Below are 13,921 nucleotides of genomic sequence, written 5' to 3'. Positions count from 1 at the left end.
GTTGTGTCCCACAGATTTTGAACCGTTGTATTTTCATTATCATTTGTTTCCATGATTTTTTTCAATTCTTCTTTAATTTCCCGGTTGACCCATTCATTCTTTAGAAGGATGCTGTTTAGTCTCCATGTATTTTGGTTCTTTTCAAACTTCCTTTTGTGGTTGAGTTCTAGCTTTAGAGCATTGTGGTCTGAAAATATGCAGGGAATGATCCCAATCTTTTGATACCGGTTGAGTCCTGATTTAGGACCGAGGATGTGATCTATTCTGGAGAATGTTCCATGTGCACTAGAGAAGAATGTGTATTCTGTTGCTTTGGGATGAAATGTTCTGAATATATCTGTGATGTCCATCTGGTCCAGTGTGTCGTTTAAGGCCTTTATTTCCTTGCTGATCTTTTGCTTGGATGATCTGTCCATTTCAGTGAGGGGAGTGTTAAAGTCCCCTACTATTATTGTATGATTGTTGATGTGTTTCTTTGATTTTGTTATTAATTGGTTTATATAGTTGGCTGCTCCCATGTTGGGGGCATAGATATTTAAAATTGTTAAATCTTCTTGTTGGACAGACCCTTTGAGTATGATATAGTGTCCTTCCTCATCTCTTATTATAGTCTTTGGCTTAAAATCTAATTGATCTGATATAATGATTGCCACTCCTGCTTTCTTCTGATGTCCATTAGCATGGTAAATTCTTTTCCACCCCCTCACTTTAAATCTGGAGGTGTCTTCGGGCTTAAAATGAGTTTCTTGGAGGCAACATATAGATGGATTTTGTTTTTTTATCCATTCTGATACCCTGTGTCTTTTGACAGGGGCATTTAGCCCATTAACATTCAAGGTAACTATTGAGAGATATGAATTTAGTGCCATTGTTTTGCCTGTAAGGTGACTGTTACTGTATATGGTCTCTGTTCCTTTCTGATCTACCACTTGTAGGCTCTCTCTTTGCTTAGAGGACCCCTTTCAAGATTTCCTGGAGAGCTGGTTTGGTGTTTGCAAATTCTTTCAGTTGTTGTTTGTCCTGGAAGCTTTTAATCTCTCCTTCTATTTTCAATGATAGCCTAGCTGGATATAGTATTCTTGGCTGCATGTTTTTCTCATTTAGTGCTCTGAAAATATCATGCCAGCTCTTTCTGGCCTGCCAGGTCTCTGTGGATAAGTCAGCTGCCAATCTAATATTTTTACCATTGTATGTTACAGACTTCTTTTCCCGGGCTGCTTTCAGGATTTTCTCTTTGTCACTGAGACTTGTAAATTTTACTATTAGGTGACGGGTGTGTGGCCTATTCTTATTGATTTTGAGGGGCGTTCTCTGAACCTCCTGAATTTTGATGCTCGTTCCCTTTGCCATATTGGGGAAATTCTCCCCAATAATTCTCTCTAGTATACCTTCTGCTCCCCTCTCTCTCTTCTTCTTCTTCTGGAATCCCAATTATTCTAATGTTGTTTTTTCGTCTTATGGTGTCACTTATCTCTCGAATTCTCCCCTCGTGGTCCAGTAGCTGTTTGTCCCTCTTTTGCTCAGCTTCTTTATTCTCTGTCATTTGGTCTTCTATATCACTAATTCTTTCTTCTGCCTCATTTATCCTAGCAGTGAGAGCCTCCATTTTTGATTGCACCTCATTAATAGCTTTTTTGATTTCAACTTGGTTAGATTTTAGTTCTTTTATTTCTCCAGAAAGGGCTTTTATATCTCTCGAGAGGGTTTCTCTAATATCTTCCATGCCTTTTTCGAGCCCGGCTAGAACCTTGAGAATTGTCATTCTGAACTCTAGATCTGACATATCACCAATGTCTGTATTGATTAGGTCCCTAGCCTTCGGTACTGCCTCTTGTTCTTTTTTTTGAGTTGAATTTTTCTGTCTTGTCATTTTGTCCTGAGAAGAGTATATGAAGGGGCAAGTAAAATACTAAAAGGGTGGCGACAACCCCAGGAAAATATGCTTTAACCAAATTAGAAGAGATCCCAAATCGTGAGGGGGGAGAAAGGGGATAAAAAGAGGTTCAAAAAGGAAGAAAGAAAAAAAAAAAGAAAAAAGAAAAAAAAAGAAAAGAATTTAAAAGAAAAGAAAACACCTTTCAGAAAGTGGTTGTTTTTCTGTTTCCAGAATTGCTGTTCTTCTTCTCTTCGATCTCTGATGGATTTTCAGGTGTTTGCAATCTTTAGATAAACTATCTAGCTGATCTCCGGCTAGCTGAAGTAGTCTCAGCCAGCTACTTCTCCGCCATCTTGACTCCTGTATTGTCTCCCTCTTTCCTGTGGCCTTGAACTATAGGCTAAGGAAAGACTGCGTTAGAGACCTAGTTTCTGACCTTGACTGTGCCACCAATCAGCCACGTATGATTAATATATAGAATTCTGAATATTTTCTTCTAATGAAGAAGTTGAGATCCATGGGGTTAAATGATTTGCCCAATTAGAAAATGCTAAAAGAACAAAATAAATTGAAGATATTATTATTTTCATCCTCATTCTGTAAATAAATTCATTGCAGCTTTTATTTCCATATTTTTTAAGTAAGAAAATTGCCTGGATTCCTAAATGTGGGCAAGACCTAATTCTCCAGGTTTAACAAATGAGGGAGTTCTAAACTTCTCTTGTACCAGACTGAGTCAGAGAAATTATAGGGACTCCATGAAAACCTGCTCTTTTGCTTCTTTTCCTGCTTCTGCTGCTGGGACATACAGCCCTGCCTTAACGCATGCCTTATAGAACAGACAATGTATGTCCTCCTTGTAAAGGCCAAGAGTTTACTGACTTCTTCAGAGTCTTGCAGCACAATAGATAACACATGGGGAGAGACTGGGAAGGATCATCATGAACATTTTCCAAGGTTATTGACTCATCGAGATCCCTGGCTCAGGGCAGAAGTGACTTATGGAGAACATCTAAAGGCTTGTATTTGTTCCTGGATCACTGAGAAGTTGCCTACACAGGACCATTGTCCTCAGTAAAAATGGTAGGCCCCAAGGAAAGAACAAGACTCTTCTCTCCTTTCTGAGTTTCCTGGATGCTCTGTCGGTATCTATACTCTATTCTTTAATAAATGCTGCTCTCACTTCCTCCCAGCTCACATTTGATTTCTAGCCTGCATGGAGTCAAAGACCCTCTTGGCTGGGCCTGTGGGACATCCGCTCTGGGTCCTTGTGCCCAGCCAGCCTACACCAAGACCTAGCAACAAAAACCTCCTCCCCTGAGATATCTCCATTGCCAACTATGGTGATTAGCCCTTTAATTCAAGAGTGCATGAATGCTTGCTAATAAAAAAACCTCATTTTTTTCTCCAAGTCATCCAAGCTAATAAGCATCCCCAGTGTATTTTGTTTCAACACACTACTTCAGTCTAAAGTTGCAGATGTAAGGTGGACACACGATAAAGTAGGTGGAGAGAGTTCCCATGAACACATCATCCACCTCTAGATAGGCTGCCTCCATCTGAAGCACGTACAATGTTTCTTCAATAAAGCAGCCCCCATTCTCCACTCTTCTGATCCCACATCCTCAGTACTCTGAAGGAAAACTGGACTATGGGTTTGAGGGGTTGGGCAGAAATGAGTAGGAAGATAAAGCAAGGCTGAATAAGGCAAGACTGCCTCTGGGCAAAGTCTTTCCAGACCCCTTTCTTCCCTGGTCCCCATGCCTTTTTCCCTTCCACGGCAAAGCATTCTGTCTCTTGGAGCAACTGAGGGTTATGTGGCCACCGGCTGCCCTCTGGACCTCCTGCTCATTACAACAAGTTCCCATGCTTTCTACACTTCTCACCACGGAGAACTCCAAATTACATTCCTTGAATCTCAGCTAGATGGTAGAAGAAATAAGAATTTAATCATAGTGACCCATACCATTGATTGATTCACTCATTCAACTTGCATTTCTTGAGATAGCTATCTCATGATGGGTGTCATTCAACTCCCATTTCTTCCCTTTATGTCAGATGTTGATTGGCACAATGACATAGAAAGATGTGTGTAAATGGCATTTACAGGTTAGAGAGATCTATAAATAATTACCCAACTCCCCAAAGTGTTGTCAACTGAAATGATTTTCAAAGTTTTAAACTGTGGTGTGTGGAGGCAATGTGAAGAGGGAGCAGGGAGCCAATGGTGGAGAGGAGAAATTTGCCTAAATCCTAGCCTTCAGGCTGCTCTCCTTAAAATCAGAAAAATCCAGGGAGAATGGAGGGACAAGTGTTCTTAAATCAACTTCCTTCCCCTACAGAGAGTTGAGTTTCCCCAAATACCTTTAAACCACTACACACTTTGTCATTGTAACTGAAGGGACAGTCCTAGAATCAATGATATGGAATAACTTGACCTTGACAGGTCGTTTAGAGGAAATGGATTATTTGTATGGTAGGAAAGGGATCATGCTCATCTTTTGTCTGCAGTAATGTGTAAAATCAATAACTGAAGAATTGATTCTCTACTGGGGGAACTAGGTAGACATAATCAGCTATAGAATAGTCCTTTCTGACTCCTATAGTATAGCGTACAATGGCCCCCTGTGCAGTGTTTTTGCCCCTCATTGAAAGGCGACAACTTTCATTTCAGTGTGACAGGCACAACTCTGCCTTACTTACAGCCTGTTAGTTTCTGCCTTGTGCCAGCTACCAACGGCCTGGAGCAGAAGCATCACCATGAACCAAAAAGCATAGAAACCATTGCACCTGGGACTCTTGATTCTGGCCCAGAGTAAAGTAGCATCTTCTCCTTTTCTGTTTATTCAGCAGCCCCCAGATATCACCAGGGTGGGTCCTGCAAAAGAAGGGGAGTTATAGTCAGTCCCACAAGCAGATTTCCACTGATGTGGAAGTTACTTGCAGCTCTATCATGACCACTAACATAACACATTTTATTTTCAATCGTTAAGGGATTATGATGCTAAATCCTTTCACATTTTCCCAGTTTCATTATGTGTTGGTTATCCATCACTAGTTTTTTTTTTTTTTATTTCAAGGAAATATTGGTTTTAGAGCAGTTAAGAATGTTATGTTGGTAATGACCTTTTAAAAAAAAAAAACAGATTTTATTTGAAAGAAGAGAGAGAGCACAAGTTGGGGAGGGGCAGGCAAAGGGAGAGGGAGAAGCAGACTCCCTACTAAGCAGCTGATCTCAGGACCCTGAGATCATGACCTGAACCAAAGGCAGATGCTCAACAACTGAGCCACCCAGGAGCCCCAGCAATATTTCTTTTTTTTTAGAGGAAAATCTATGGAAAAGCAGGAAGGTAGAAACTGACATTAAAGAAGTGCATTGTTGGGGCACTTGGGGGCTCAGCTCGTTAAGCAGCTGTCTTCAGCTCAGGTCGTGATCTCAGGGTCCTGAGATTGAGCCCTACATAGGGCTCCCTGCTCAGTGAAGAGTCTGCATCCCCCTCTCCCTCTGCCAATCCCCATGCTTGTGCTCCCTCTCAAATAAATAAATATTTTTTTTAAAAAGAAAGAAAATCTCTCCTTCTTTAAAAAAAAAAAAAGTTAATTGTTGAGGACAAAAAAAAAAGTGTGCTGTTTCAGAACAAGTGTTATGTTTGTTTAAAGTTTGCGTTAGCACTTAACACCATCTATCAGCTTAGGCGTCTAAACAATTTGGACAAAGAGTCTAAGAAAGTGCAATTGCAATGATGCCAAAAATAGCTACTTCTGTATTTTTAGACAATACCATTTTAGATCACATCCCTGTGTATTTTCATTTACTTATGAGCTGCCAGATTATTAAAGTAGCAATTAGCTATTCAATCAGCCAAAAAAACACCTCAGAATTTCTATATCATATTAAGCAAAGAAATACTAACCTTTTTATTATGGCCTTCTTGTCTCCTTGTGCCTTTAAACAAAATACAAAAAACAAAAAAAGACTTAAAAAAAACTCTTTAGTCAGGGTAAAAAGTTCACATAAGTCATTTTGTGACACTGGAGAGGAAATAGGTTCCTAATATACAATAAACATTCTGATTGCATGTTTTGAGTGAACTTTTTTTTTTTTTAAGATTTTATTTATTTGATGGACAGAGATGACAAGTAGGCAGAGAGGCAGGCAGAGAGACAGGAGGAAGCAGGCTCTCCACGGAGCAGAGAGCCCGATACGGGGCTTGATCCTAGGACCCTGGGATCATGACCTGAGCCGAAGACAGAGGCTTTAACCCACTGAGCCACCCAGGCGCCCCTTGAATGAACTTTTGATCAGGGGGTGTTGCCTGAGTGACAGACTGTCAATTGAAGAAGTAGCTATTGGGTGGTTGGAGCAATTTCTGATACTTCAGTAGCCTTACAAGTGACAGAGATAACGAAGCAATTGCAAGAGAGCCCCTAAATCAGGGGTGCCTGGGTGGTTCAGTGGGTTAAGCCTCTGCCTTCTGCTCAGGTCATGATCCCAGGGTCCTGATATCAAGCCCCGCATCGGGTTCTCTGCTCAGCCGGGAGCCTGCTTCCCCCTCTCTCTGCCTGTTTCTATGCCTACTTGCGATTTCTCTCTCTTTGTCAAATAAATAAATAAAATCTTAAAAAAAAAAAAAAAAAGAAAGAAAGAAAGAGAACCCCCTGATCATCAGGGCCTGGTTATGAGGTTTCTTGCTCCCATCTGGCTAGCATCTGGCTAAATGCAAACATTCTGAACTTCAGGATTGGAACTCTGAACTCACTGTCTAGTATAACTGAAATGGGAAAATCATTTTTCAAACTACTTACTGAGAAACTCAAGAAAGTCCGAGCATCTACGTTATACTAGTGTTCCTTCTAAGGTGTCCTACCTCTCATCATAGTGTATATTTGTAAAGGTGGATTAGAAATCTACAAATTACAATATTGAGATTTCAAGATCGAAGGAGAGAATAGACTATGTTCTAAGATCTACAATTGCCAGGATTAAATGAAATCTTATACTTTTAATGACACCCCTACCCCCACTTCCAAACTCTGTAATAAGCATTAACTAGTACAGCTCAATGTAACTCAAGAGGAAATTTTCCTTGAAATAGATGGCATATCAACTCCAGATATAATTGGGCTCTGGGAACCAAGTCCATGTGCAAACAATAAAAATCAATCAGCAAACAGCTACTGAGTATGAGCAAAAATACTGTCTTCAGGGCTATGATGCAGTTCAATACTAAATACAGTTCAAAACTGAATAAGCTCTCCAGGGTCTTTGAATCCCATAGGAATGACAAAAGAACCCATTTATAAGATAAATTTAGAAAACAGAGAAGCTGTGTCAATGCTTGTTTAGTTGCATTAGGTCCAGTTAGCTTATCCGACAAATAAGGGCAATAATGCCTATTCGACGGAATCATTGAGAGAATTGTGTCAGATGAGTGTCTGTAAAATGTCTAGGGCAGTATTCGGCACTTAATTGACATTCCTTTAAATGACAGCGGGGCTGATGGCTGGTGGTGTTGCTGTCTTTGCTGATGATTTTCTTGCTGCTGATGTTGTTAATGAAGAGATGACACTGAAGACAGCAATCAGGAAACTCCTGTTCTACACATGATTGGATTTAAGGGACAGATTATATCTGAATTCTAAATAAATGGGAATAAACAATGATGTGTTCTAAAGTCCTTCTTGAAAAGAGAGTAGAGAGAACCTAGGAGAGGCTGCCTGGGACTTCCTTCTAGGTCTGCCCTAGGACAGACCACACAGTCAGGGCTTGGAGAGAGTCACTAGGAATTCAGTACAGGAGGGATCGCTCTTCACAATGACATATTTCCTCTTGTTATCTCAGGAATAAGAAGGCCTAAAAGAAGAGCAACAACACAGATCGCTTCCTAACTAACACATCTCAGGAACTAACTCCTCCATATTCCCATGGAGTGAAGCCCAAAACACTCGAGTGGGAAGTGGGTGGGGAAACAAACTGGGCCTCTGTTTTTCCCAATCTCTTTCCCTTTATCTCTGGTTTTCCCTTTCTTTCTTTGACCCAGGAAACCTCTCCTCTCTGTACTGCAATCCCTAGGCTTTTGAACTCAAAACTGACGTATCTTTATCCCAGTCCCTGCTGTTTAATGCCCAGAAAAGGAAAAATCTGGGGGTATGTCTTACAGTTATGGAGGGGAAGAATAAAACTTTGCCTTCTACCCTCTTAGGTTTTTTCCCTGGGGTCCTGCAAATTAAAGTGACAAAAAGTAGATTAACAGATTAAAGGGCATACAGATTTTATTTAATGTTAATTTTTACAGGACATAGAGGCCTTCCTAGAAAAGAAGTAAAGACCCAAAGAAGCAGGTAGGTTCGAGAGATAACATACCATTTTTAACAAAGAGAAATAAACTGTGGAAATGTGAAAAGACAGAGGAAAAGGGATTTTAGGCTTCTAGTGGCTACAAACTGTGAAAGATAAATATATGGGGGAAACTAATGGAAAACAAGAACCATTTTAGCAAAGTTTGTTTATGTGGGCCCATCTTGGTGCCAACTTTTCCTCTTCTTCATGTCCATAAAACGTTCCTGGGAGAAGAGATTTATGGCAATCTTTATTTCTCAGCAATGCCTACTTTCAGCCAGATGAGGAAAGTTCTGGGAGTGCTTCTTTCTGCATCTGTTGAATCTCAAGTGACTTCATCTCAAAATAACTCTTACGCTAAAGTGGCAACTTTTGGGGTGCGATATTATAATTCCCTTCAATTTCAAGCACAATTGTTAAAAAGAAGCAGGCTCAAAATGGAGTCACTCATGTTAAGCCCCACCAAGATTTAATACCTAATTTCAGGCCATTTTGGCCTCTCCTAGAAGTGGAATTTTAAACAGTTTTAAACCTGGAATTTCCTGAGGAGCACTAGTGAGTTCATCTGCATGATAAGGCCACCTGCCTTTCTCTCTGTGGGAAGGTGACCTTGCCTGAAACAATCCTTTATTTTCTTTTGTTAGTAACTTCCTGGTCTTGCCTGGTTCTGCCTATTAAAGCCTTCCATTTTAAATAGTTCCTCAGAGCTCCTTTCTATCTGCCAGGTAAGGGCCTGGCTAATTCATTAGTCATTGAATAAAGCTGAATAAAGCCGATGAGATGAGATCTTTAATTGTACTCAGTTGATTTTTTTTTTTTTAACACATGTAAACAAGAGAACATTACAAAAGTTTCAAACTAACTGCTTGGCCCAGGCTCACCCTGTCCATACTCCATACGAAAAGGATAGTAGGATGGGCACAGAGTTTATATTTTAACTGTTAAATGGTTATTTTAAAGTCTCTGAGAGTACAACTTTAAAAGGAGCTTCTACATGGCACCTTTATTAATAAAACATGAACTAGAGAATATGCATAAAATCATCAGGACTGTCACTGCTAACGTTCCAGGTATTTGGACACATGGCATAAGTTGAGCCAAAATTTTAGAGAACAGAAGTGAAAAATAGTTTTATTTATTTGTCAAAATAATGATCTCAACTCTATTTTTTTCATGATTTTTAATAGAACCATAGTTTTAAATTTATTTCTTTAAGGATATTCCTGATACAGAAAGAAATCAATGTAGGCATCAAACATAACCTTTGGGAATTACTGCCCATGCCTAACTTCTAGAAAAAGCAGACACCAAGCTTTTTTTTATGATACAAAACACCACCTGTAAATTCTCAGTAATTTTTGGTTCAAGCGAGAGTGCTGCATTTTCAAAACAAAATGCCTTTTGCCATTTAAAATGTTTATTACAAGTTTCATGGTTACAAGTTCCAGGGTTACTGCATGTCAATGGTAGTACATGTGTCTTTATGCATTCAATATTCAAATATTGCCAACATTTCTTTAGCATTCTGTTACTTCAGCACACTGAGTTAAGCTCAAACTCTGTTACTATGACAACAGAGATCATCCTGGCTGCTTACACCAGTATGCTGCTCTGTAAATCATACTTCTCCAGGTAATTTTGCTAACAAAGCATTAATTGCTTCAGAGTTATAGAAATTATGTTTTAGATTATAAACATCAGAGCAGAGAGAAAAGCAAATTGAGTAACTCTAGACCAGGATTATAATGGTGCAATTGCAGACAGATGCATTTTCACTGGGTAGGGCTCCTCGCACTCCAAGAACACTGTTGTTTGCTCTGGGCAGAGCAATGCAGGCAGCTCATTTCAATCCACTTTGTAGAACAGCAGACTGTCTATCCTGCTCTTTCCTTCCATTTAAATTTCTCTTCATACTGTGGTTTTTCAACATGTTGACAGGAACATGGCCCTTGCATACATCTGAGATGGAAATAACTTATTTTCTACTACTAATATAATTTCAGCCTTTAAAACTGAATAGTACTTAAATTGTCACATGTGGTTCCAACTTGTTTTACATATGTATGTAACTGGGTGGTCTCTCATAAGATTACAGTTAGAAAGGGCTGCACTCACCTCCTAGCTCCAATGGGGTGGAAGGGTCCACTTCTAAGGTCATTCCTATCACTACTGAGAGACCTCAGTTCCTCATGGGCTGTTGGCCAGAAGCTTCCCTCCTTTCTTCTCCAGTGGACTGCACTGGACTTCCAGGACAGCTCATGAGATGGAAGCTAGCTTTCTCCACAGCAAGTGATCCAAAGAAGAGAGAAAGGGTATTCAAGAGGAAGGAAATCAAGCTCTACCTCTCAAAAGTATAGCTATCAAAGTATTTGTGGAATATTTTGTACATCATCACATTAAAACTATGTAAAGTGTCAACTCGGATTACTCTTCTGATGCTTTTTCCAAATCTACTATGGCTAGACAATACTTTAAGATATTCATTTGTTTTTGTTCTATTATACCTTCTCTCTCTTTTTCCACTGTTCAGGGGGTAACTGATCAACCTCTCATTGCCTCTTACATGTCTAATCCCTTAGAATAACAAAGTATTGGAATGCCTGGGTGGCTTAGTCAGTTAAGCATCTCTCCTGGGCTCAGGTCAAGATCCCACAGTCCTGTGATGGAGTCACGCATCAGGTTCCTTTCTTAATGAGGAGCCTGCTTCTCCCTCTGCCTACCACTCCCCCTGCTTGTGCTCTATGTCTCTGACAAATAAATAAATAAAATCTGTTAAAATAATAATAATAATAATAATAAGAAGAAGAAGAAGAAGAAGAAGAAGAAGCATTATCTGTGGGTACAGGAGGGGGAAAAAAGTGGGGGAAGGTTCTGGGCAGGTTACTAAGTTGCACCAAGCTTTCTGACTCACTTCACAAGCAATGAGATGTTAGGGAGAGTTCTGGCTGTGGTTTACCTGGAAGAGGGGGCATAGTAAGAACCACAGTTCTGGAGTGGCAGAGGAAGCTGAGAGAGCCTCCAGACCTGGAAGGGCCATGCAGACAAGAGCAGTGACATGTTTTTTTAATGACCAAGAATATTCTTTCTCCAACGTCTGCCACTTCTTTGTTCCTATACAAAAATATACAACTTGAGGAGGGGATGCTGGTTCACCCAGGGAAATGGAGGCATAGAGTCAGAAACTGAGTGATAGAAAATTTAAAAATGCCATATTCTTCATACTTGAGTTGTGACTGAGACCCGACAGCTTCATTCCTTTAGTAAAGCCCTGCCCAAGCCTGGTGCCAGGATCTTCATGTGAATTATCTCAGCTGATCCTCACACCAGCCCTCACAGATGAAGGAACAGGCTTAACCAGCTTCCAAGATTTACCTAAGCTCATACAACTGGTATAATGTAGGACCAGAATTTAAACCTGACTACAACTCCAGGGCCTGGGCTTTAACATAAAAACAAACAAAGAACATTAAAGATCAAAGGCAAGACCTGAAACCATAAAACTCCTAAGAGAATATACAGGTAGTAATCTCTTGGATATCTGCCTTAGTAACATATTTATGGATATGTCTTCTCAGGTAAGAGAAACAACAGCAAAATTAAACTATTGGGACCACACTAAAATAAAAAGTTCTGTACAATGAAGGAAGCCATCAACAAAATGAAAAGACAATCTACTGAATGGAAGAAGATATTTGCAAAAGACATATCCAATAAGAGGTTAATATCCAAAATATATAAAGAACTTATACAACTCAACACCAAAACCCCCAAATAATCCAATTAAAAATTGGGCAAAGGATCTGAATAGGCATTCTTCTAAAGTAAATATATAGATGGCCAACAGATTCTTGAAAAGATGTTCACCATCAATAATCATCAGGGAAAGGCAAATCTGAACTACAATGAGATATCAACTTACACCTGTCAGAATGGCTAGAATAAAAAAGATAAGAAATAACAAGGGATGGCAAAGATGTGGATAAAAGGGAACCTTCATGCATTGTTGGTGGGAATGCAAATTAGTGTAACCTCTATGGAAAAGGGTATGGATATTCCTCAAAAAATTCAAAATAGAAATACCATACAACCCAGTAATTCCACTACTGCATAATTACCCAAAGAAAATGTAAACACTAATCCAAAAAGATATATGCACCACTATGTTTATTGCAGCATTATTTATAATAGCCAGGAAATGAAGCAACTTAAGTATCCAACAATAGATGAATGCACACACACACACACACACATACACACACACAAACACAGACACACACGTGGAATATTACTAAGCCTTAAAAAAAAGAATGAGCTCTGGCCATTTGTGACAACATGGATTCTAAGTCAGACAGAGAAAGACAAATACCATATGATTTCACTTATATGCAGAATCTAAAAAACTAAACAAATGAATAAATCAACACACAGAAATAAACAGAAACAGACTCATAAAACAGAAACAGAAATAGAAATAGAAACAGAAATAGAAACAGAATCAGACTCAGAGAGCAAATTGGTAGTTGCCAGATGGGAGAGGTGGGTTGGGGGTGTGGGGAAAAAAGAAAAAAAAGAAGAAAAAAACAGAGAATAAGAGCATAATAAATGCTTATTAAATATGTAGCCCTCATCCATGAGAACTTCTGAAGACCAAAGAAGATGTCTAATAAAAATGACCTGGCACATACATAAAGGGAGACAAGTTGGTGCATCTCAGCTAACAGGACATTCTGGGTTAGAACACTGAGCACATTTATTAACTCTGTGTCCCTATCCTTCTCCCCATCAGACAAGCTCCTCAAGGACAGAACCCTTGGTCTGTTCAGCTCTCTCAGCTTGGTGCCCAACACAGTAGATACTAGGTTCTCAAAATGGTTTTGTTATCATTAATTTCCAATATCATCACTTTATAATTCTTCAAATATCCCATTCTTCTGAGGAGGAAGAAAAAAGAGGCTTAATGGTAGTAATGTATTTAGGTACAGAAGTTTAATTTTCTGAGTGATTGCTCATCAATACAAACACAAACAATAAAAATATATTGGTTTCTAGTACTTTGTCAACTGGAAATAGCTATTATATCCTTAACTCTGATATTAGATTCACTAGAATGCATCTCTTCTAAGCCAGAGTATGCTACACATTAAAAGAGATTGTAGGGACGCCTGGGTGGCTCAGTTGGTTGGACGACTACCTTCGGCTCAGGTCATGATCCCGGAGTGCCCGGATCAAGTCCCGCATCAGGCTCCCAGCTCCACGGGGAGTCTGCTTCTCTCTCTGACTTTCTCCTCGCTCATGTTCTCTCTCACTATCTCTCTCTCAAATAAATAAAATCTTTACAAAATAAATAAATAAATAGATAGATAAATAAATAAAAGAGATTGTAAAGAGTGTTGCAAATATAGAAGGAGATATGCATATGGTAAATTACAGCTAGAGTTCTCATTAATAAAGTGTTAAACAAAATGACTTTCATTATGTCAAGTTACTATATGTGTCTTGGTAAAGTAGCAATTAACCACAATTCACCTTTATTTAGAGATTTTTTTATTGTTATTGCTTTATTTTACTTTAAAGAGAAGATGCTGCATCTCTTTCTCAAACTCATATTTACCTACATACCCACAAACACACACACAAGGCCTGCACAGATGTTTTTTCCTTCTTAAATTTGCTTCTAATTACAAAAGTAAATGTTTTGAGAGGTA

The 13,921-nt window shown here is 39.2% G+C and overlaps 1 long non-coding RNA gene across 1 annotated transcript; it reads right to left on the bottom strand.

The window, feature by feature from the left end:
• Positions 1 to 4,585: 4,585 nt before the first annotated feature.
• On the bottom strand, positions 4,586 to 10,482 carry LOC101687925. The gene is made up of 3 exons (XR_198559.2): positions 10,332 to 10,482; positions 5,791 to 5,822; positions 4,586 to 4,754 (listed from the first exon to the last, which is right to left on the bottom strand). It is a non-coding gene; the product is annotated as an uncharacterized LOC101687925 (long non-coding RNA).
• Between the last annotated feature and the right edge of the window lie 3,439 nt (positions 10,483 to 13,921).

This window comes from Mustela putorius, unplaced genomic scaffold, assembly GCF_011764305.1.
Source record: "Mustela putorius furo isolate JIRA1106 unplaced genomic scaffold, ASM1176430v1.1 tig00003863_pilon_pilon_pilon, whole genome shotgun sequence".
Classification (NCBI taxonomy): Eukaryota; Metazoa; Chordata; class Mammalia; order Carnivora; family Mustelidae; genus Mustela; species Mustela putorius.
The sequence above is the reverse complement of the archived record's forward strand: the minus strand, read 5'-3'. Positions and strand labels throughout refer to the sequence as shown.